Here is a 21,521-nt window from a genome sequence, read left to right as displayed (position 1 = left end):
CTCCCAGGCGCTGACCCCTGGGCTAGGTGCTGCCCTAGGGAGGGGTGGGCTCCTGCCTTCCACACAACCACCCTTTTTCAGCGGGGCCTCCGGTAGGGTTGGGTCACTCAGAAGGGACTATGGATTGGGAGGTACTGTGATGCAGGTTCCAGCCAGAACAGTATTGATCAGACTTTTTAAAGAAGAATGTTTCATGAAAGCTTGGTAAGCTGTCAATATATGTTGTTTTATGTTGTTTGAGATATTTTATCAAGGTGTATATTTTTTTGCATTAAAAACTTGGGAATTTAGCTTTGCATTCTTCTAAATTGTGTGTTAAACTGTACTCCCCCCCCCCCCCCAAGGAGGTACTTTAGCAGAATTTATTGCAGCATAAGTGCAGACAGATCTGTGATACTGTAGGGCAGGGGTTTTCAGCTGTGGGGCTGTTGACGTTTGGGGCCAGATACTTGTGTGTTGTGGAGGCTGCCCTGTGCCTTGTGGGATGTCAGCAGCATTCCTGGTCGCTACCCACCAGATGTCACTGGGACCCCCACTTCCAGTTGTGACAACCAAAAATGTTTTCAGATATTGCCAAATGTTCCCTGGGGGACAAAAGTCACCCCTGGTTGAGAACTGATCTAAAATGGCATTTCCCAAAATGTATTGTGTGGAACCTGAGTTTAATGGGATATGCACCCATATTTACATGTTAGTTATTTCGTATTGTATTTTCAGTCAGCATTATTATGTATATTTCCATGTACTTATATAATGCACACGTTTCTCACTTAAAAAATGTATCAAAGAGCGCCACATAATTTTTTTTTTCTGTATTGCTTTATGGCCGTGTCTGATGTTGCAGAGTCTTTTGAGCATTTAGGTTCTGATATTTCCTATGTTTTTTTCGTCATTCTCTGCCTTACCAAGCTTAGTGCTGGTCAGATCACAGGGGATGTGGGTAGGAGGGAGGGTGCTCCTGGGTCCATTTCTGTGGCGCTCAGTCCCTGAACACACAGTGCCCTGGCAAGAAATTGTCCGTGTGAACAGGCCCTTGCTTCGAAGAGTTGGGGTTCTTATTTTTCGTAAAACATTCCTTAACTCTTAATAACAAGTCCATCATGAAAGTTTTGAGTGTCAGTTTTTAATGATGCCAATGATAGTCGCAGTCTGAAAAGCAAGGGTGTGATGTAATTTTAAATTCTAGCAGCAGTCTACTAAGATCATCCAGCTCAGAATTTACCAAAACAGATTCTAATACCATGAAATCACTTTTGTTATTAGAATTTTGCTGTCACTTTAATGGACATGTGGACCTTTAGCTTGGAAATGCCTTTTTAAAAAATTTAAATACAGAGTTTAACAGGATTTAGTATCTGATTTTATTTGAATATTAAACTTCAAGAGGCACCTCCCCAAACCTTGTTTGAAAAATAAAGTGATTTCTTGATGTATGTTTTCCTTAATATGAGTTGTTGACTGAACATCTCCCAGGGGTGGGGGGTGTGAAGCTGGGACGGAAGGCAGCGGACAGGTGGCTCGAGCTTCTGAGCCGCAGGCACCGAAGATTCCCACACTCAAAATGAAAACTCCTTGAATCATAGTCACAGTTTCCTGAGCGGTATCTGGGAAAAGAAATTTTTTTTTTTAATATAGAATTTTGACAATTTTCTTGGATTCCCTGACAGCTTTCTTAGCTTTAATAAATGGGTTTAGTTGAAAAAGGATCCTCGGTTAAATGTTTTTGGGGAATATTAGTAACCAAAACAAAAAACGAGAAAGAGGGAGAGATGTGGTTTGCCAGTGTCTCACGACTGTTGCTATTGTCGGCAGTCCTGTTCTGGCTGCGTAACGGGCTCTCTGAGAGACAGCAAACCTGAAATTCCCCTAGAATTTCTTGCATTTCTCTGTCAGTGGAATTGATCGTGCTCATTGGTTAAATAAAGCAGCTTTTGAGAACAGCTGGGAAGCTGCCCCGCTGGGAAAGAAGCCCTTTGCGGAGTCTGGCAGCCTGGGAGGGAGGGGCTGCTCCTCCTGCATCAGGCACGTTTGTAGATTCGCTGAAAAATGCGAATCTTGATGTCACCAAAACTGAGTTAGCAAATTCTGGATGAGTTAAAAATAGTACAGTTCAGTTTTTAAAGTATCACATGTCTCTTTGGACAGCTATGTTTTAGGCCAGGGGTTGGCAAGGGCTCTGCTGCAGGCTGTTCTTGTTTGGCCCTGGGGCCATACGTTATACATTTCAAAGGGACATGAAAGGGAAGAAGAATATGTAATGAAGACAGTATGTGGCCTTCAAAGCCTGAAGTTTACTGTCTGGCCCTTTACAGAAAAAGTTTGCTGACCTCCGCTCAGTTTTCAACTGAAACATGTGGAAGTCAGTCTGGATCTAAATGGATAAAATTGCATAACTCTGTTTGGGAAATATGAATAAGAAAAGGGAAGAAGTAGGATAGTTTCCCTTGGTGGACTGCACCCTGCCGGGACTGGTCTGTGATACCATCGGTGTAAAAACACGGCCTGTGTAAATAACTCCTAACCCAGAATTAGAATCTCCAGGCCTCCGTGTGACTGCATGCTGGAAGCCAAATCTAGAAAGAAGTCTGCTTTAGTGACTAGTTCCTGTTGCTTCTGTGCTCAATTCGTTTGTTGGCCTCTGAGCCCTGGGAAGCCTTGCTTCGCTGATGAAGTCAATATACAGGTCGAATTCTCTCAGGGGTGCCACCACCTGGCCCAGAAGCAGTCGATCTGCGACCTCGGATGCTGCTGGGAAAGCAGGGAGGGTTCCTTGGCCGGCGGCCCCTCCTGGGGGCGGTACTCTCTGTGTTGTCCGGGCTCCTGGCTCAGGAGTGCTGGGTGTGAGGGCCAGTGGGCCCCGGGCCAGGCTCAGAAGTTGGGGGGGTGATGGGCGGCCAGCTGGGCTCCTGGGGGGCTGGGCTGGCGTGCCCTCACTGGTCTTTAGTTCGTCAGAGCTTCTTTTTTCTTTCTAGAATTTCTGCCCGCACCCCACTTTTTTGTTTGCTTGTTTTCAAATCTCTTTCAGCATTTCTTTTGTAAAAGGAATAAAAAGGGGGACTAATAATCTTCAGCTCTTTTATGACTGCTGTTTTCTCCTCGATGTTTTGACGGGTCAGGATAATGTGAAGTTAACTTGCCTGAGGGTGCACTTGACCTATTGTTTGTTTAAATGTTTGTTTCTCTGTTTCAGTTTTAATGTCAGTCCAGTATATCCCAAGAATGTAACCTGTAACTATTTTAAATTTTAAAAATCTATCAGTATGTCTGTTATTTTCCCTGTTTTTAAAAAAATTATGTGAATTGACCTCCAAGTGGATAATTAATTGAATTTGCATGGAGTGGAAAACATTATGGAAGTGATGATGATAGTGCAAATAAAGCATTTAAATATTTTCTCTTTTTAGTTGTATTCTTCATAGGGTACCATTAAAATTATCTGAAATCTGTCTGGACTAGGCAGAATAATCGGATGTTCAAAATAGTTATTGTAATATGCTTTGCTATGTTTGTTGTGGTTCCTCGTTAAAAGGAGGCATCATAGTACTGTATTATGAGTGTACAGTACTGTATTATGAGTGTATAGTACTGTATTATGAGTGTACAGTACTGTATTATGAGTGTACAGTACTGTATTATGAGTGTATAGAATACTAAATGTGTTTACGTGTACATACCGTTTATACAGGTCACGTGGCATTAATTGGGATTGAAGCATTACGGCTAAGAGAAACCCACAGATAATAAAGTTTGACCTTAAATGCCCCGAAATTCATGTTAAAGGGTTAAAAAATGTTCTAAAATGATCTAGTTGTGTTTGCCTTTCCAGACTTGTGTATGCACAACCAGCACTGAACCTATAAGGACAAAATGTCCCAGTCCCTACTGCTAAGGAGGACAGATTCAAGTGTGGAAGTACAGTGAACATAAGTTTACACTTCGTTGCTGCAGCAGGACTGTTAGAGAGCTGGATTGGGATGATGGTGTTAGTGTTGATTTCAGCTAGTGTGAGAGCAAGCGATGGAAGACTGAAGGTAGGCTGTGCAATTCCCAAAGGACCAGAGGGAGATGGAGTGAAGAAGAGCTTCATTTCAACAAAAGGGTGTTAAGAAGAGAGAAGAGAGGCGCCTGGCTGGCTCAGTGGGTGGAACATGTGACTCTTGATCTTGGGGTTGTAAGTTCGAGCCCTACGCTGGGTGTAGAGATTACTTAAAAATAAAAACTTAGAAAAGGAGAAGAAAACAAGGAGGTTTACTTGGTATATTAAAAGCAAACAACTAATAATAAGATGGCATGAGTAAGCCCAAATGTATTGGTAACTACAATTAATGTAAAAGGGTCTAAATCTCCCAGGTGATAGTAACTCCAGATGTAGGAGAAGAGTGAAATCTAGTTAAATGCTGTTTATAGGTGATACATGTAGAACATAAAGAAGTAGGAAACTAAGGGATGGGAATCACTCTCAGTCCTAACAAAAAGAAAGCAGGTTTAGTACCATCAAGCTGGACACAACTAGACTCAAGTTACAGAGCACTGGGGGATATGTCCTATTACTCAAAGGTATGTTTAATACTCGTAAACTAATGTAACAGTAAAACTTTCCAAAATAGAAGTTGACAGTTCTATATGTAAAAGGGGGGACTGTAATGTGACTCTGCAAGCTGCAAACCAAGGCGACCAAAAAGAAGAAAGGATGTGGCGGGGGAGTTCTTAGCCTGACCCTGTTGACATTTGGGGCCAGATCATTCTTTGTCAGGGAGCCATCCTGCGCACCGAAGATTACTGAACAGCACCCCTGGTCTCTACTCACTAGATACCAGTAGGTACCCATCTCCCTAACTGTGATAGCTAGAAATGTTTGTTTTGTTTTGTTTTTTAAGATTTTGTTTATTTGAGAGAGACACAGCGGGAGAGGGAACACAAGCAGTGGGAGAGGGAGAAGCAGGATTCCTGCTGAGCAGGGAGCCCGATGTGGGACTCGATCCCAGGACCCTGGGATCATGACCTTAGCTGAGGGCAGATGTTTAACGACTGAGACACCCAGGTGCCCCCAGAAATGTTTCTGAACATTGCCAAATGTCCTTGGGGAGCCAAATCACCTCCAGTTGAGAGCCACCTATATAAATGATTTAAATAATGTGGCCATAGATATGTACAGGAATTTGTACCCAACAAACATAAAATAGAGATTCTCTTCATTTACATGGAACATTTAACAAAACTGGCCACATACAGGCCACAAAGAAAAGCCCCAAGTTTCAAAAAGTAAGTCCTATAGGCCAGATTCTCAGACCATAATGCACTAGCTAGAACCTAAGAGTGAAAGGATAGCTAAGAATAACTCCCTGAAAATGTTAAGACCCCCTTTATTATATCTCTTAGATTAAAGAAGAGATCAAAACTATTTTCAGACTGTATAAGGGAATGACAGAGGGCTACATAGCACAATCATAGGATCAGGCAGAAACAGTTCTCAGGAGAAGGAAAATACATAACCTACATGCATTAGAGAAGAAGAGAAGTAAATGCATTCAGTTTTCAACTCAAGAAACCAGGAAAATAAGTCAAAGAAAATAGAGGTAAATCTATTTTTGTTTTTTGCAAATCTGATTAAGTAGAAATGAGAGCACAATATTTACAAAAAGGATATAACTGCACATATGAAGATTTTTAAATAGGAATACACCACGTACAATTTGGCCACAAATTTGAAGACTTGTGGATGGTTTATGAGGAAGACATAAACGACCAGAATTGGCCTTGGAGGTGGAAAACCTGTACAGACCAGCAACTTTAGATGAACTTGAGAAGGTAGTCAAAGATTTATTTATCTGTTTAAAAAGACACTAGGAACCATTGTGTGAGTTAGGTCAAACTTTGTATAAATTGTAGTGACCATTAAATAAAAATTTGTATGACATTATGTTACATGGTCAAGGTTTTCAGGGTAAAGAAAAGATATACAAGCATGAAATCAAAATAGTTAGGTAAATACCCTGTAATCCCAAATTTGCATTGTAGATATCAGTGTTAACTTGTTTTGAAAGAATTTTAATGAGAAAACATTTCCTGTGTCCCCTGAAAAGCCTAGAAACAGTGACCAACCAGAAGCAGTGAGCACCCATGATGCCTAGACTGTGGTCTCTATGTATCATTTCCCACTGAAAGGAATCAGAGCCCCTTGGATGAATGGCAGAGTTAGAATTTGGTGCAGAAAATGAACAAGATGAGCATGGAGTGACTTGCTTTTATCTGAAAGCAAGCTATCGAGAATTAGTAGGGTGTGTTAAAGGCTCTAAGGGGCTTGCATTAGCCAAACATGGGATAATTTGGAATACCAAAAAATATATGCATTTATATAAAACTGTGATTTTTTTTTTAAGTGTTCAAACCCATGAGAGCATAATGTACTAAAAATAGCCTCACTGGTCATTATTGGAGAATGCTGGGGAACCAGCACATTTTTCTGAAAATTGGTAAAATTGATAACAGGGAAAGAAGCAAGCCTTAAGGAAGCCCATCACTGGGGCTGCAGTGTGGAGGATGGACTTCGGGATGGGGTGGGGGTTGGGAAGAGTGGCCGTGGGAGAAAGATCTGGAGGCATTGCTGGGAGGTCAGGAAATGGAGATGTGAGGGGCTGCTTCACCCCCTCTTCAGCAGGGTGATTGTTTTTATAGATTTGTTGAATCAAAGCTAGATGACTGTTCTCCAAAGTGATATTCTGGAAAATAATCTTCACAGTTGCAGTTAGAGTCTTTGTCGCCCAGCATTTTAACCCTTACATGCTTACAAGTAGTATCAAGCATCCTTCACATGCCATCAATAAACGTTTGCTACATCGTGTATTTTTTATAGGTGTGGATGAGGCATGAGCAAGGAGTTCTTTCCTTTTCAGTAATTTGTGTTATGGTACTTTGGAGATGCCTGACTTCCAAACATTGACTGTGGGGGGTGCCTCTTCTGCTCCTAGGCACCAGGCTGTCATTTTCTTTTGACTCTTGCTAATGTCTGCGGAGCAGTCACGCATGTGGGCAGCGTCAGGCGTTACATCCTTGCTGTGATTGAAAGTCATTCCTGTTTGCCCATGGATCACCACCTTCATCCATGCTTAGTGTTTCCCATTTTGAATGACACCGTAATTCATAGATTGGGTTCATGAAATTAACGTGGAGGCATCAAAGTTGTACAGGCTACCAGATGCCGTACTGATCTCCCTGTGAACTGTACAGTTATGTTAGAAACAAGGTTACTGTATTCTCGGAGATAATGTGTCAAAGACACAGCAGGGCTTCAGAGCCAGACAGACCGACCTCACAAAGGTATTTAACCTCTGGGGATCCTGTTACCAATTATCTACCAGAGTGTTCTGGTTAACTGCTAGTGTGAACCCGACCACCCCATAAAACAACCATTTTGTTATGCTCGTGGCTGCGTGGGTCAGGAATTTGGAAAGGGCTACAGTGGAAACGGCCCTCTCTGCTCCACAGTGAGCTAGGAAGACTCAGGCTGGCGGTGGCTTGATGGCTGAGGACTGAAGTCTTTGGGAGGACTTACCTCAAATCATTTCCACTGCCTTCTCGTTCCAAGTGAGTCACTAAGATCAGCCCAGATTCAAGAGCAGGGGACAAAGACCGCACATCTCAGTGGGAGGAGTGAGTGAATTAAAGTGCCTCCCATAGGTCTTGACATATAGAGTGAGACATTTAGGTGATATTGCTTCTCTCATTTTCCCCTCTCTACCCTTCATGTAAAACGAAAAGTGAGCCTCTTAGAACAAACTTTCCATGCGTCTGTGCGTTAGCATGGACTACATAAATAGGGCTCTCACACAGCTTTGAGACAGTGTTCTTCCAATCTGTAGAGATTTTATCTTGTCAGTGCTTCTGCCTTAAACAGCCCGGTCATCAAGAGTCACCGTGCCCATGTGGCTGACCAAGAGAGCGCGCGGTTGACGGGTACAGTGTGCTTGGAGAGTAGCGCCAAAACCCAGTTTCACCAGCACTTTGCAGGAATTGATCAAGTTCAGAGGTTTTTGTAAAAGCATCAAAATTGCAAAGTTTTGTGCAGTTTTGGTACTTCTTCAAGCCCTGAAAAGTCTAATGTCTTATTTCTTCTGTTCCATTGGCCTGTTTATTTGTTCTTGTGCCATTACCCACATTTGGTTGTGACCGTGGCCTCGTAGGATATTTTGGAAGTTGGTATTTCTTAAACTTTTCAAGAGTAATTTAGCTATTCATGGACCTTTATTCTCCCATATGCATTTTAGAATAGGCCTCTTGAGTTTCTCAAAAACGACAGGTATCTTGATTGGGATTGCAGCCCCATGATTTACAGATAATGACATGTGCCAAGAACAACGTGTGGACTCTCCATGAACTGCCAGAAGAGGCAGCCCAACAAAGTTGGCGGATACTAAGTTAGTCTCCACAAACTGGGGGAATTTCTATGCAGCAGTCTTCAGAAAGTATGAGAGCAGTGAGATAACTTTGGACAGTAGCGAGAAAACCATAAGATATTTAGGAATAAATGTAACCAGGAGTACATTAGACCTCCACAGAGCCCATTGAACTTCCTAGGGTTGCGGGAGGGGGCCCCATGCTCTTGGATGGGGTGACCTGGTACGAGAGAGCCGTCTCTTCTCCCTAGATTAATCCATAAGTACATTTTGTTATAAAGCTGTGTCTTGACAGCAGGGACCTTGTGTTGCTTGCTGTCCCATCCCCAGCATTCAGAACACAGAGAGGACCTTCAGTACATACTTGTGGGCTAAGTGAACGCACAGCAGATGTGTGCCCTCCCTCTCCGCTGGGCAGTTGCTGGGAGCCCTTCCAGGCCGCACTTGGCTGTAACCACCCTGTTCATGACTGATGACGACTGCCTGTATTTGATCTCACCATTCCCCTGTGTGTGACACACACGTTCTGTTTCCGTTTGCTATTAAGGGGCGAAAACGTTGTTAGCATCTATCTTTTCTTGCTGTGAGTTTTTAGTGCCCTTTGAAGTGAGGCTTTTGAGCATAGGAAAGATTATTTGAGATTATTTAAAGTCAACATTTTTTTAGGCTACGAAGTTACGGGCCTGTTCTTACGCTTTTATGTGGACTTTAAAATTTTATTATTCTCTGTATAACTTGGTAAATTTTAACCTTCACTTTCAGGTAAACTTTGATCAACTCAAGCTGATCAGACTGTATCATTTTTTAAAAATTTTTATTTATTTTTATTTTTTTATCTTAAAAACTTATTTATTTGACAGGGAGAGAGAGAGAGGGAACACAAGCAGAGGGAGTGGGAGAGGGAGAAGCAGGCTTCCCACTGAGCAGGGAACCTGACGTGTGGCTCTATCTCAGGACCCTGAGATCATGACCTGAGCCAAAGGCAGACGCTTAACGACTGAGCCACCCAGGCGCCCCAATTTTTATTTTTTTAAAAGATATTTATTTATTTATTTATTTATTTATTTATTTGACAAAGAGAACAAGCAGGGGGAACAGCAGAGGGAGGGGGAAAAATACACACCCTGCCAAGCAGGGAGCCCAGCGTGGGGCTCAATCCCAGACCCCTGGGATCATGACCTAAGCCAAAGGCAGACACTTAACTGACTGAGCCACCCAGGCACCCCAGACTCTATCATTTTTAATGATTAGTCCCATTTACAACTTAAATTCCCTTATACATTCTAAGCCATAGTTTTAATACTTAAAAAAAAAGATTTATTTATTTTAGAGAGAGGGAGAGAGAGCACAAATCAGGGAGAGGGACAGAGGGAGAGACAGAGAATCTCAAGCAGACTCCCCACTGAGCATGGAGTCCCACTTGGGGCTCCACCTCACGACCCTGAGATCATGACCTAAGGTGAAGCCAAGAGTCGGATGCTGAACTGACTGAGCCACCAGGTGCCCCCCTAGGTTAATTCTTATTGTTCTAGATTTAATTGTCATTTTAAATACCTGGAATATCTGACCATCAAGTAAAACCTTTCCAATTAGATGTAATAATTTAAAGCTACATACATAATGGATCTCAAGTTCTTTCCAAGCCTATCAGGAAGTGTGCTTTGCAGAGTCAAGAACTTGGTTTTGCTCACTGCTATATTCCCAGTACCTAAAAGAGTGCCTAGCAATCGATAAACTTGCATAGACGAAGAATGTTTACAGTCTCTGTAAATTTCTCTCTTACACGTTTTCACTAAAATAAAAAAAAAGCATGTCTAAAATCAGAAGCTTAATTATACATTTTATTTTTTAAAGATTTATCTATTTGAGAGGGAGAGACGGGGGAGGGGATCAGTAAAGGGAGAGAATCTTCAAGCAGACTCTTCGCTGAGCAGGGAGCCCAGTGTGGGGTTCGATCCCAGGACCCTGAGATCATGACCTGAGCCAAAACCAAGAGTCAGATGATGAACCAACTGAGCCATACAGGCGCCCCAATTACGTTTTAAATTAGAGTCGAGTCAAGGCTAAAGTGTAAATTGATTTGCCGAATTGTCTTAAATACTATACAAATGCCTTAAAGGTCAAATACATAGTTTATTCTGAAGTTTAACATAAAAATCTTAAAATATATAAATCTTCCACAGGGCTTAATGCCATCCCTAAGGCAATAAAATCCTCTCAAACAGGGACGCCTGGGTGGCTCAGTCACTGAAGCGTCTGCCTTCGGCTCAGGTCACGATCCCAGGGTCCGGGGATTGAGTCCCACATCGGGTTTCCTGCTCAGCAGGAAGCCTGCTTCTCCCTCTGCCTGCTGTTCTCCCTGCTTGTACTCTCTCTCTCTGTGTCAAATAAATAAATAAAATCTTTAAAAATAAATTAAAAAGTGCGCTCAGACAAGCAGGAGTTCCCTTGTGGAGGACCCCCATTGGCTGAGGGGTTGTGGCTGGGATGATGAGAGACGGGCCCTGCCCTGCTAGGGCCGCAACCTGCCCTCCGCCCCACACGCACTGCTTCCCAGCCCCAGGGGCCTTCCCTGATTCCTCCACCTGCTCTGAGCACACACGAAAGACTTCGCCACTCACTGGGATTCAACTAGTCCGTCTATAGCTGTTCTTCTCTGAAAAACTGTATTTCTTCCCATCCGCCTGGACAGGAATGCATAAAAACGTTAAAATGCCTGCCTATTGGATTTGGGCCACATTTCGCACTTTCATCCACCTTTGAGGTCACAACAGTAACACTATGTTCTTAGGTTGATTTTGAGAAGAGTGTGACAGTTCTTCTAGCGAACTGTATGTGTGGTCAGTTGCTCTTCAGACCAGTTAAGCAGTTCCTGAGGCCAGGACTTCTTTAGTGCTCCAGGTTTCACCTCATCTCTGCCAGCAGAGTGCGGGGCTTTTGTTTAAATTTAGTAATTGCTAGATGAAAAGGATTACTATTTTAAAATGTGTATTTCTTTTTTTTCTTTTTTTAAGATTTTATTTATTTATTTGACAGAGACAGCCAGCGAGAGAGGGAACACCAGCAGGGGGAGTGGGAGAGGAAGAAGCAGGCTCCTAGCGGAGGAGCCTGATGTGGGGCTTGATCCCAGAATGCTGGGATCACGCCCTGAGCCGAAGGCAGACACTTAACCACTGCGCCACCCAGGCGCCCCTAAAATGTGTATTTCTTTAATTACTGGTGAGTTTTACTATTTCTGTACATGAAGATCGGAAAATTGTGTTTTCTTCATCTGTATTAGCCTGGCTAGTACTCTTTTTTTTTTTTTTTTTAAAGATTTTATTTATTTATTTGAAAGAGAGAGACACTGCGAGAGAGGGAACACAAGTAGGGGGAGTGGGAGAGGAAGAAGCAGGCTCCCAGCAGAGGAGCCCGATGTGGGGCTTGATCCCAGGATGCTGGGAACATGACCTGAGCTGAAGGCAGACGCTTAACGACTGAGCTACCCAGGCGCCCCAGCCTGGCTAGAAGTCTTGAAAAGGAACCCAAGTGCCAACTTCAATAAATAATGTGTCATTTTTTTATTGGATGAAATTTGTAGAAATAAAACAGACAAAAACTGTGTCCAACCCTTCCCTTCCCTATGTCCAACCACGGTGTTTTAAGTACATTGGGTTGACAATTCTTCGAGTGGATTTTAGAGCTCCGTGTGATTTTGAGAAGTTATGGCACTGTCGTTTGAGTTTGAACATAATCGAAACTTATTTTTCTGTGTAATGGAGGGAAGAAATAGGGATTAATTGATTGTTTTTAAATCTCAAGTTAGCTTTGGTTTTTATAGAATGCCTAACAAAACAGTTTTTGATAAGATGAGCCCGCTGACTCCTCATCCTTGGGTTGGATGCTTTCACTTTGTTTCCTAGTTCATGATAGAATTCCCTTAGCCGCGGGGCATCTGGGGGGCTCCGTCGGTGAAGTGTCTGCCTTTGGTTCGGGTCATGATCCCAGGGTCCTGGGATCTAGCTCCACATTGGGCTCCCTGCTTGGTGGGGAGCCTGCTTCTCCCTCTGCCTGCCGCTCCCTCTGTGCTCTCTCTCTGTGAAATCAGTGGATAAAATCTTAAAAAAAAAAAAAAATTGTTTTCCCTTAGATGCTCAGGCTGTGGCTCAGGCCTGGGTCAGCCGGCAGCCTGGAGGGCTTGCCCCTGACCTGGTTGACGGAGGCCTCCTCCTGGGCCCAAGCAGTAGGGCTGGGTGAACCCTGTGAATGCTGCTGGGAGCTGTTTGCCTGCCTGCTTGCACGTAGCAGTCGAAGTCCCCACATAGAGGCTGTGGAGGCTACTGTTGGGGAGTGGAATTCGGAGAGGGGCTCTGCAGGTTGGGGGTAGCACATTTGCTGATGGCCCCTGCAGGCTCTGGTGCTTCCCCTGCGGCTCTGCGGCCCCTTTCAGCCTCTTGAGCCAACGGCGCCACCTGCTGGCGCCTCCCTCTGCCGCTTTGGCGTCCTGTTCTGCAGGACTGTTGGTCACCTTCCTACTCTGCCGGTTTTGCTCAACAGCACGTGTTCGAGGAGCAGTTAGCCGCCGCCCGCCCGCGCTTCTAAAACATTCCTTGCATGGTGTTCTATTGTAGAGGGAGCCCGTGTTTGCAAACTTTGGGCACAAATGTCAAATTTTCCGTGTAGAATGGTTGTATCGGACATTGTGGTTTTAACCAATTTTGATAGAGAAAAGGACTGCAAATCCATGTATTTTTGAAATAAAATTCTGACTTTTCTGCAATATTTATTGTGAACATTTTGAGACAAAAAGGTTGAGTAGATTGGAAATCCCCTACCGCCTACATTCAGCAGGTGTTGACTGGCCCCCGTTGTTTAGCTGTGTGTGTGTGCCTGTTGACCATTTAAAGTAAGTCCTAGATGTGACCATACCCTGAAACATTGCAGCCCTTGCTCCTCACAACAGAGGTGTTCTTCCAAGTGAGCAGGCCTGCCCTGTGGGCAGCACCCTCCATCTGTCCCGTCTGCTCCCGCCGGCTGCATGTGGCAGCCCCAGACCTCCACGCTGCCCCGCAGCTCTTGTAATGTGCTCGCTTGGTCATTCCTTCTTTATTATCTTTGAACCCAGAACAGACCCTCATCTTTTTTATAACCCTCCACGTGTTAAACTTCAAAAAACTTCTTGCTTTGAATTTCAGTCTTACAGAGAAGTTGCAAAAATGTACAAAGACTTCCCATGTACCTTCCCCAGTGTTAACATTTTACCAAATTTATGCCCTCTCTCTCTCTGTCTCACTGTGTGTGTGCGCATGCGTGCGTATGCATATACACGTAAGTGTGCACGTGGACTTGAGACACTAAGTTGCAGACATGAGGCCCCTCTTAGACTAAATACTTCAGTATGCGTTTCGAAGCAAGGATACTTAGCAAGGTCTTAACTATAGCACAGTTACCAAAATCAGGAAAGTAACTGATAAAACACTCTATTCCACTCTTTTTTTTTTTTTTTTTAAGATTTTATTTATCTATTTGACAGATACAGAGAGACAGCCAGCGAGAGGGAACACCAGCAGGGGGAGTGGGAGAGGAAGAAGCAGGCTCCCAGCGGAGGGGCCTGATGCGGGCTCGATCCCAGAACCCTGAGAGCCACCCAGGCGCCCCACCCAGGTGCCCCGTATTCCACTCTGACTTTATGTAAATTTTGCCAGTTGTCTCACTAATGAGCTTTAAAGCAAAAAGGAAATAACATTTTTGGGGCCCAGGACCCAGTTCACACATATTTACCTGTCATTTCCCCGTTCTGGAGAGGTCCATCAGCCTCTCTTGTGTTGACACTTCGAAAGCTTGCTGGCCAGTTACTTTGTAGATTGCCCCTCAGTCTTGGTTTGTGAGTATAGCCTTAGGATTGGGCAGGATTTCCAGGAAGTTTTATCTGCCCTTCTCTGGAGGGCTGTGATATTGGTTTGTCTCATTATCGATTATGTGAATTTTCACCGTTTGGTTAGGATGTTTTCTGCCAGGTCTCTTCGTTGTAAAGCTACTGTTTTTTCCTTACAAGTAATAGTATCTTGTGGCGAGTACTCAGAGACCCTGTGCATTTCCTATTGGTCAGGCCTGGATGGGCCTCTGCGGTGATTCTTGCCTGAAGCAGCGATGCCTGTGCCCGTTGCCAGTGGAGATTTAATTGCACCTGCCTCTACACATTGGTTGGACTCTACTGTAATTTAGACCTTTCCCTTTCCCCCCTTATTTATTCATGTATGTATGTGTATCAATACGGACTCACCGGTTCTTTTTTTTTTTTTAAGTTTTTATTTTAATCACCCAGTGCTCATCACAACAAGTGCACTCCTTAATCCCCACCCCCTGGCTCCCCATCCCCTTACCCACCTCCCCTCTAGTGACCATTGGTTTGTTCTCTATAGTTAAGAGTCTGTTTCTTGGTCTGCCTCTCTTTTTCTCTTTGTTTGTTTCTTAAATTCCACATATGAGTGAAATCGTATGGTATTTGTCTTTTTCTGATTGACTTACTTCACTTAGCATAATACCCTCTATCTCCATCCATGTTGTTGCAAATGGCAAGATTTCATTCTTTTTTAAAATGGCTAAGTAATAGTCTATTACACACACACACACACACACACCACATCATCTTTATCCATTCATCAGTCAACGGACACTCGGGCTGCTTCCATATCTTGGCTACTATAGATAATGCTGCTATAATTGTAGGGGTGCATGTATCCCTTTGAATTAGAGGGTTTTTTTAAAAAAAATATAACACCCAGTGCTCATTACATCACATACCCTGCTTAATGCCCATCCCCCAGTTACCCCATCTCCCCACCCCTCTCCCCTCCAGCAACCCTCAGTTTGTTTCCTATGATTAAGAGTCTCTTATGGTTTCTTTCCCTCTCTGATTTCTTGTTTTATTTTCCCCTCCCTTCCTCTATGTTCCTCTGTTTTGTTTCTTAAATTCCACATATGAGTGAGATTATATGATAATTGTCTTTCTCTGATTGACTTATTTCACTTAGCATAATACCCTCCAGGTCAGCTGCATCATTTCTGATGGCTGAGTAATATTCCATTGTACATATCTATACTACGTCTTCTTTATCCATTCATCTGTGGATGGACAGCTGGGCCTTTTCCTCAGTTTGGCTGTTATGGACATTGCTGCTATGAACATTGGGGTGCACGTACCCCTTTGAATCATTCCATTTGTATCTTTGGGGTAAATACCTAGTAGTGTAATTGCTGGGTCACAGGGTAGCTCTATTTTTAACTTTTTGAGGAACCTCCATACTGTTTTCCAGAGTGGCTGCACCAGCTTGCATTCCCACCAGCAGTGCACGAGGGCTCCCCTTTCTCCACATCCTCGCCAACATCTGTTTCCTGACTTGTTAATTTTAGCTATTCTGACTGGTATGAGGTGGGATCTCATTGTGGTTTTGATTTAGACTTCCCTGATGCCGAGTGATGTGTCTGTTGGCCATTTGTCTGTCTTTTTTGGAGAAATGTCGGTTCATGTCTTCTGCCCAATTCTTGACTGGATTATTTGTTTTTTGGGTGTTGAGTTTGATAAGTTCTTTATAGATTTTGGATACTAGCCTTTTATCTGATATGTCATTTGCAGATATCTTCTCCCATTCTGTAATTGTCTTTTGATTTTGTTGAATGTTTCCTTTGCTGCGCAAAAGCTTTTTATCTAGATGAAATCCCAATAGTTCATTTTTGCTTTTGTTTCCCTTGCCTTTGGAGACCTGTCTAACAAGAAGTTGCTGGAGGGGGGGGGGGGATGGGGGGGGTAACCGGGTGATTGACATTGTGGGGGATTTGTGTTGTAATGTGCACTGGGTATTATATAAGACTGACAAATCACAGACCTGTACCCTGGAAACAAATAATACATTATATGTTAATTAATTGAATTTAAATTAAAAATAATAATAAGAAGAAGTTGCTGTGGCCTAGGTCAAAGAGGTTGCTGCCTGTGTTCTCTAGGATTTTGATGATTTCCTGTCTCACATTTAGGTCTTTCATCCATTTGGATTTATTTTTGTGTATGGTGTAAGGAAATGGTCCAGTTTCATTCTTCTGCATGTGGCTGTCCAGTTTCCCCATACTTTTTGTTGAAGAGACTGTCTTTTTTCCATTGGATATTCTTTACTGCTTCGTCAAAAACTAGTTGACGATAGAAGTGAGGGTCCGTTTCTGGGTTTTCTATTCTGTTCCATTGACCTGTGTGTCTGTTTTGTGCCAGTACCATGCTGTCTTGATGATTACAGCTTTGTAATAGAGTTTGAAGTCCGAAATTGTGATGCCACCAGCATTGGTTTTCTTTTTCAACATTCCCTTGGCTACTTGGGGTCTTTTTGGTTCTATACAAATTTTAGGATTATTTGGTTCCAGCTCTTTGAAAAAATGTTGATGGTACTTTGAGAGGGATGACATTGGGTGTATAAATTGTTCCAGGTAGCATAGATATTTTCACAATGTTTCTCCTTCCAATCCATGAGCATGGAACATTTTTCCATCTCCTTATGTCTTCCTCAACTTCTTTCATTCGTGTTTTATAGTTTTCAGAGTACAGTTCCTTCCTTTACCTCTTTGGCTAGGTTTATTCCCAGGTATCTTATAGTTTTTGGTGCAATTATAGATGGGATTGATTCCTTAATTTCTCTTTCTTCTGACTCATTGTTAGTATATAGAAATGCAGCTGATTTCTGTGCATTGATTCTGTATCCTGCCACTTTGCTTAATTCCTCTGAGTTGTTGCAGTTTTGTGGTGGAGTCTTTTGGGTTTTCCACGTAGAGTATCAATCATGTCATCTGCAAAGAGTGAGAGTTTGACTTCTTTGTAGATTCGGGTGTTGAACTGCCCTTGCAGCCCAGCAATAAATCCCACTTGGTTGTGGTGAATAATCCTGTTAATGTACTGTTGGATACTATTGGCTAGAATTTGGTGAGAATTTTAGCATCCATGTTCATATTTGTCTGTAATTCTCCTTTTTGGTCGGGTCTTTGTCTGGTTTTGGGGTCAAGGTAATGCTGGCCTCATAGTATGAGTTTGGAAGTTTTCTTTCTATTTCTATTTTTTGAAAGAGCTTCAGAAGTATAGGTATTCTTCTTTAAATGTTTGGTAGAATTACCCTGGGAAGCCATCTGGCCCTGGACTCGTGTTTGTTGAGAGATTTTTGATTACTGCTTCAATTTCCTTGCTGGATATGGGTCTGTTCAGGTTTTCTATTTCTTCCTCTCCTGTTCTGAATGATGGTTTTGGTAGTTTATGTTTCTAGGAATGCATCCATTTCTTCCAGATTGCCTAATTTGTTGGCATCTAGTTGTTTATAGTATGTTCTTATAATTGTTTGTATTTCTTCAGTGTTGGTTGTGATCTCTCCTCTTTCATTCATGATTTTATTTATTTGGGTCCTTTCTCTTTTCTTTTTGATAAGTCTGGCTAGGGGTTTATTGATCTTATTCTTTCAAGGAACCAGCTTCTACTTAAGCTGTTCTATTCTTTTGGTTTCTATTTCATTGATTTCTGCTCTAATCTTTATTAATTGTCTCCTGCTGGGTTTAGGCTTTATTTGCTGTTCTTTCTCCAGCTCCTTTAGGCGTAACGTTAGGTTGTATACTTGAGACTTTTCTTGTTTCTTGAGAAAGGCTTGTATTGCTATGTATTTCCCTCTTAGGATGGCCCTTGCTGCATCCCAAAGATTTCGAACTGTTGTGTTTTCATTTTCACTTGTTTCCATGAATTTTTAAAAATTGTTCTTTAATTTCCTGGTTGACCCATTCATTCTTTAGTAGGATGCTCTTTAACCTCCATATATTAGTTCAAGTTTTAAAGCATTGTGGTCTGAAAATATGCAAGGAATAATCCCAAACTTTCAGTATCGGTTGAGACCTGATTTGTGACCCAGTATGTGATCTATTCTGGAGAATGTTCCATGTGCACTCGAGAAGAACGTGTATTCTGTTGCTTTAGGATGAAATGCTCTGAATGTATCTGTGAAGTCCATCTGGTCCAGTGTGTCATTCAAAGCCCTTGTTTCCTTGTTGATCTTCTGCTTAGATGATCTGTCCTTTGCTGTGAGTGGGGTGCTGAAGTCCCTTTATTATTGTATTATTATCAATGTGTTTCTTTAATTTTGTTATTAATTGGTTTATATAATTGGCTGCTCCTATGTTAGGGGCATGAATATTTACAATTGTTAGATCATCTTGTTGGATAGACCCTTTTATTATAATGTAGTGTCCTTCCTCATCTCTTATTACAGTCTTTGGTTTAGAATCTAGTTTGTCTGATATAAGGATTGCTACCCCAGCTTTGTTTTGATGTCCATTAGCATGATACATGGTTTTCCAACCCCTCACTTTCAATCTGGAGGCATCTTTGCAGACAGCAAATCTATGGGTCTTGGTTTTTTTTCCCAAACTGATACTCTGTGTCCTTTGATTGGGGCATTTAGCCCATTTACATTCAGAGTAATTATTGAAAGATATGAATTTAGTGCCATAGTGTTACCTGTGAAGTCTCTGTTTCTGTATATTGTCTCTGTTCCTTTCTGGTCTTTGTTACTTTTGGGCTGTCTTTGCTCAGAGGATCCCCTTTAATATTTCTTGCAAAGCTAGTTTAGTGATCACAAGTTGTTTTAGTTTCTGTTTGTCCTGGAAGCTCTCTATCTCTCCTTCTATTCTGAATGTCATCCTAGCTGGATAAAGTATTCTTGGCTGCATATTTTTCTCATTTAGCACCCTGAATATATCATGCCAGTCCTTTCTGTCCTGCCAGGTCTCTGTGGACTGATATGCTGTCAGCCTTATGTTTCTAGCCATGTAGGTTAAGGACCTCTTGTCTGGAGCTGCTTTCAGGATTTTCTCTTTATCTCCTGAATTTGCAAGCTTCACTATTACATGTAGAGGTGTTGACCTATTTTTACTGATTTTTGAGGGGAGTGTTTCTTTCTACCTCCTGGACTTGAATGCCTGTTTCCTTCCCTAGATTAGGGAAGTTCTCAGCTATAATTTGTTCAAATAATCCTTCTGCCCTACTCTCTCTTTTCTCTTCATTTGGGACCCCAGTTATTCTAATATTGTTTCACTTTGTGGAATCGCTGATCTTTCGAATCCTTTCCTCATGATCCAGTAGTTCTTTATCTCTCTTTTTCTCAGCTTCCTTATTCCCCATCGTTTGGTCTTCTATATCACTGACTCTTCTGCCTCATTTACCCTAGCAGAGCCTCCATTTTTGCTTGCATCTCAGTAATAGCCTTTTTTATTTCGAACTGATTAGATTTTAGTTCTTTTATTCTTCAGTAAGGGATTCTCTGTGTCTTCATGCTTTTTTCAAGCCCAGCTAGTATCTTTATAATCGTTACTCTGAATTCTAGCTCCAACATTTTACCAATATCCATATTGACTAAATCCTTGGCAGCGAGTACTGCCTCTTGTTCTCTCTTTTGAGGTGAGTTCTTCCATCTTGTCATTGTGTCCAGAAAAGAATAGGTGAAAGAGAGAGAGAAAATGCAGAAATAGCAACTACGACACCAGGAAAATATATGCTAAACAAATCAGAAGAGAACAGAAACCCATAAAAAAAAAAAGGAATCAAACAAGAAGTTGATCAGAACAATAAACGAGATCCCAAAATAGGAAAGAAAAACATATATACAAAAATAAAATTGAATACAATGAAAGGAAGCCAGAAATGAAAAATAAATATGAAATGTAAATGTAAAAATGAAAATTAAAAAGACTTAAAAAAAAGAATTGATAATATAAAAAAATATTAGGTAATAAATTATAAAACTGGAAGACTAAAGAGTCATAAGAGAAAACCACGGATGCTATACACTGTTTCCCCAGGAGCTGGAGTTTTGCAGTTCTGTGTGATCGGTAAACTCAGTCTTCCTGCTGATCTTCTGGGAGAGGGGCCTGTTGTGCTGATTCTCAGGTGTCTTTGCCCCGGCAGAGTTGTACCCTGCTCACAGGGGGCCTGGCTCAGTGTAAGTGGCTCCAGAGCCATGTGGGGGATGAGAATGGCGGTGCCCCAATCTCCAGCTCTGGAGCTGAAATTCGCACCCCCCCATTACAGGAGCCCCCATAGGAAAGCAGGCGGTCGTTCCTGACCGCCTGTGTTTAACCAGCACGCAACCCCGTTCGGTCTCCAAACTTTGCAGACTCCTGTGGCGCACACCCATGCCGCTCCTCCTGGGGCAGAGAGGGGAGGTCTCACCGCGGTTCTGCTGCTTGCTGGGCCCCTGCTCGGAATGCTGTCACCCAACCCTGCAGCGGTTCTCGGTGTATGGGAACACCGAGCAGGAAGCTGGTGCCTGGGCTTGCTGATTGTGGTTGACTTCCTGCTCTGATGCCTGGGAACTCTGCCACCCTTGGGCACCCCCGTTCTTTTTGTGACCCTGGGGACCCTGAGACCATGCTGTCCTACCTGGGATTCCGCTCCACTTGGCCCCGTGAGTGCCTTTCAGGCAGACTTCTCAAAGTTCTGATTTTGCGTTCTGCTGCTTATTACACTTTCCGATAGCTGGCTTACAGAGGCCCCCTCCCCCTGTAGTTTGTCTTCCGATATATCGCCTCGGATTCATGTCTCTGCACCTCCTGCCTTGCAAGAAGTGGTCGCTTTTCTATTTGTAGAGTTGCAGCAATTCTTTTCTCAGATATCCGGTTGATTTTGCAGGTGTTCAGAATGATTTGATAACTATCTAGCAGAATTCCAGGGACCAGTTGAAATTAGGGTCCCCTATGCGTCCTCCCTCTTAACTCCTCTTGAATTAGGGTTTTTGTATTTTTAGGGTAAATATCCAGTGGTGCGTTTGCTGGATCGTAGGGGTAGTTCTATTTTTAACTTTTTGAGGACCCTCCCTACTGTTTTCCAGAGTGGCTGCACCAGTTTGCATTCCCACCAGCAGTGCACGAGGCTTCCTTTTTCTCCGCATCCTCACTGACACCTGTTGTTCCTGTGTTGTTGATTTTAGCCATTCTGACTGGTGTGAGGGGGTCTCTCCTTGTGGTTTGGATCTGCATTTCCCTCATGATGAGTGTGTCTTTTGGCATCTGGATGTCTTCCCATTTTTTAATTGGATTGTTTGGTTTTTGGGTGTTGAGTTTTATAAGTTTTTTAAA

General features: G+C 42.7%; 1 protein-coding gene across 5 annotated transcripts in view; it reads left to right on the top strand.

The window, feature by feature from the left end:
• The window catches only part of PKNOX1 (PBX/knotted 1 homeobox 1), a 58,866-nt gene that overhangs the window by 3,667 nt on the left and 33,678 nt on the right, over window positions 1–21,521 (top strand). Inside the window, exon 1 of one of the 5 annotated variants that reach the window (XM_008710186.2) lies at window positions 1–204. The exons of the other annotated variants lie outside the window; for them this stretch is intronic. The gene's annotated coding sequence lies outside the window, so the exon portion shown is untranslated. The remainder of the gene's footprint in view (window positions 205–21,521) is intronic. 5 annotated transcript variants of the gene reach the window in all.

This window comes from Ursus maritimus, unplaced genomic scaffold (assembly GCF_017311325.1).
Source record: "Ursus maritimus isolate PB19 unplaced genomic scaffold, ASM1731132v1 scaffold_4, whole genome shotgun sequence".
Lineage (NCBI taxonomy): Eukaryota > Metazoa > Chordata > Mammalia > Carnivora > Ursidae > Ursus > Ursus maritimus.
The sequence above is the reverse complement of the archived record's forward strand: the minus strand, read 5'-3'. Positions and strand labels throughout refer to the sequence as shown.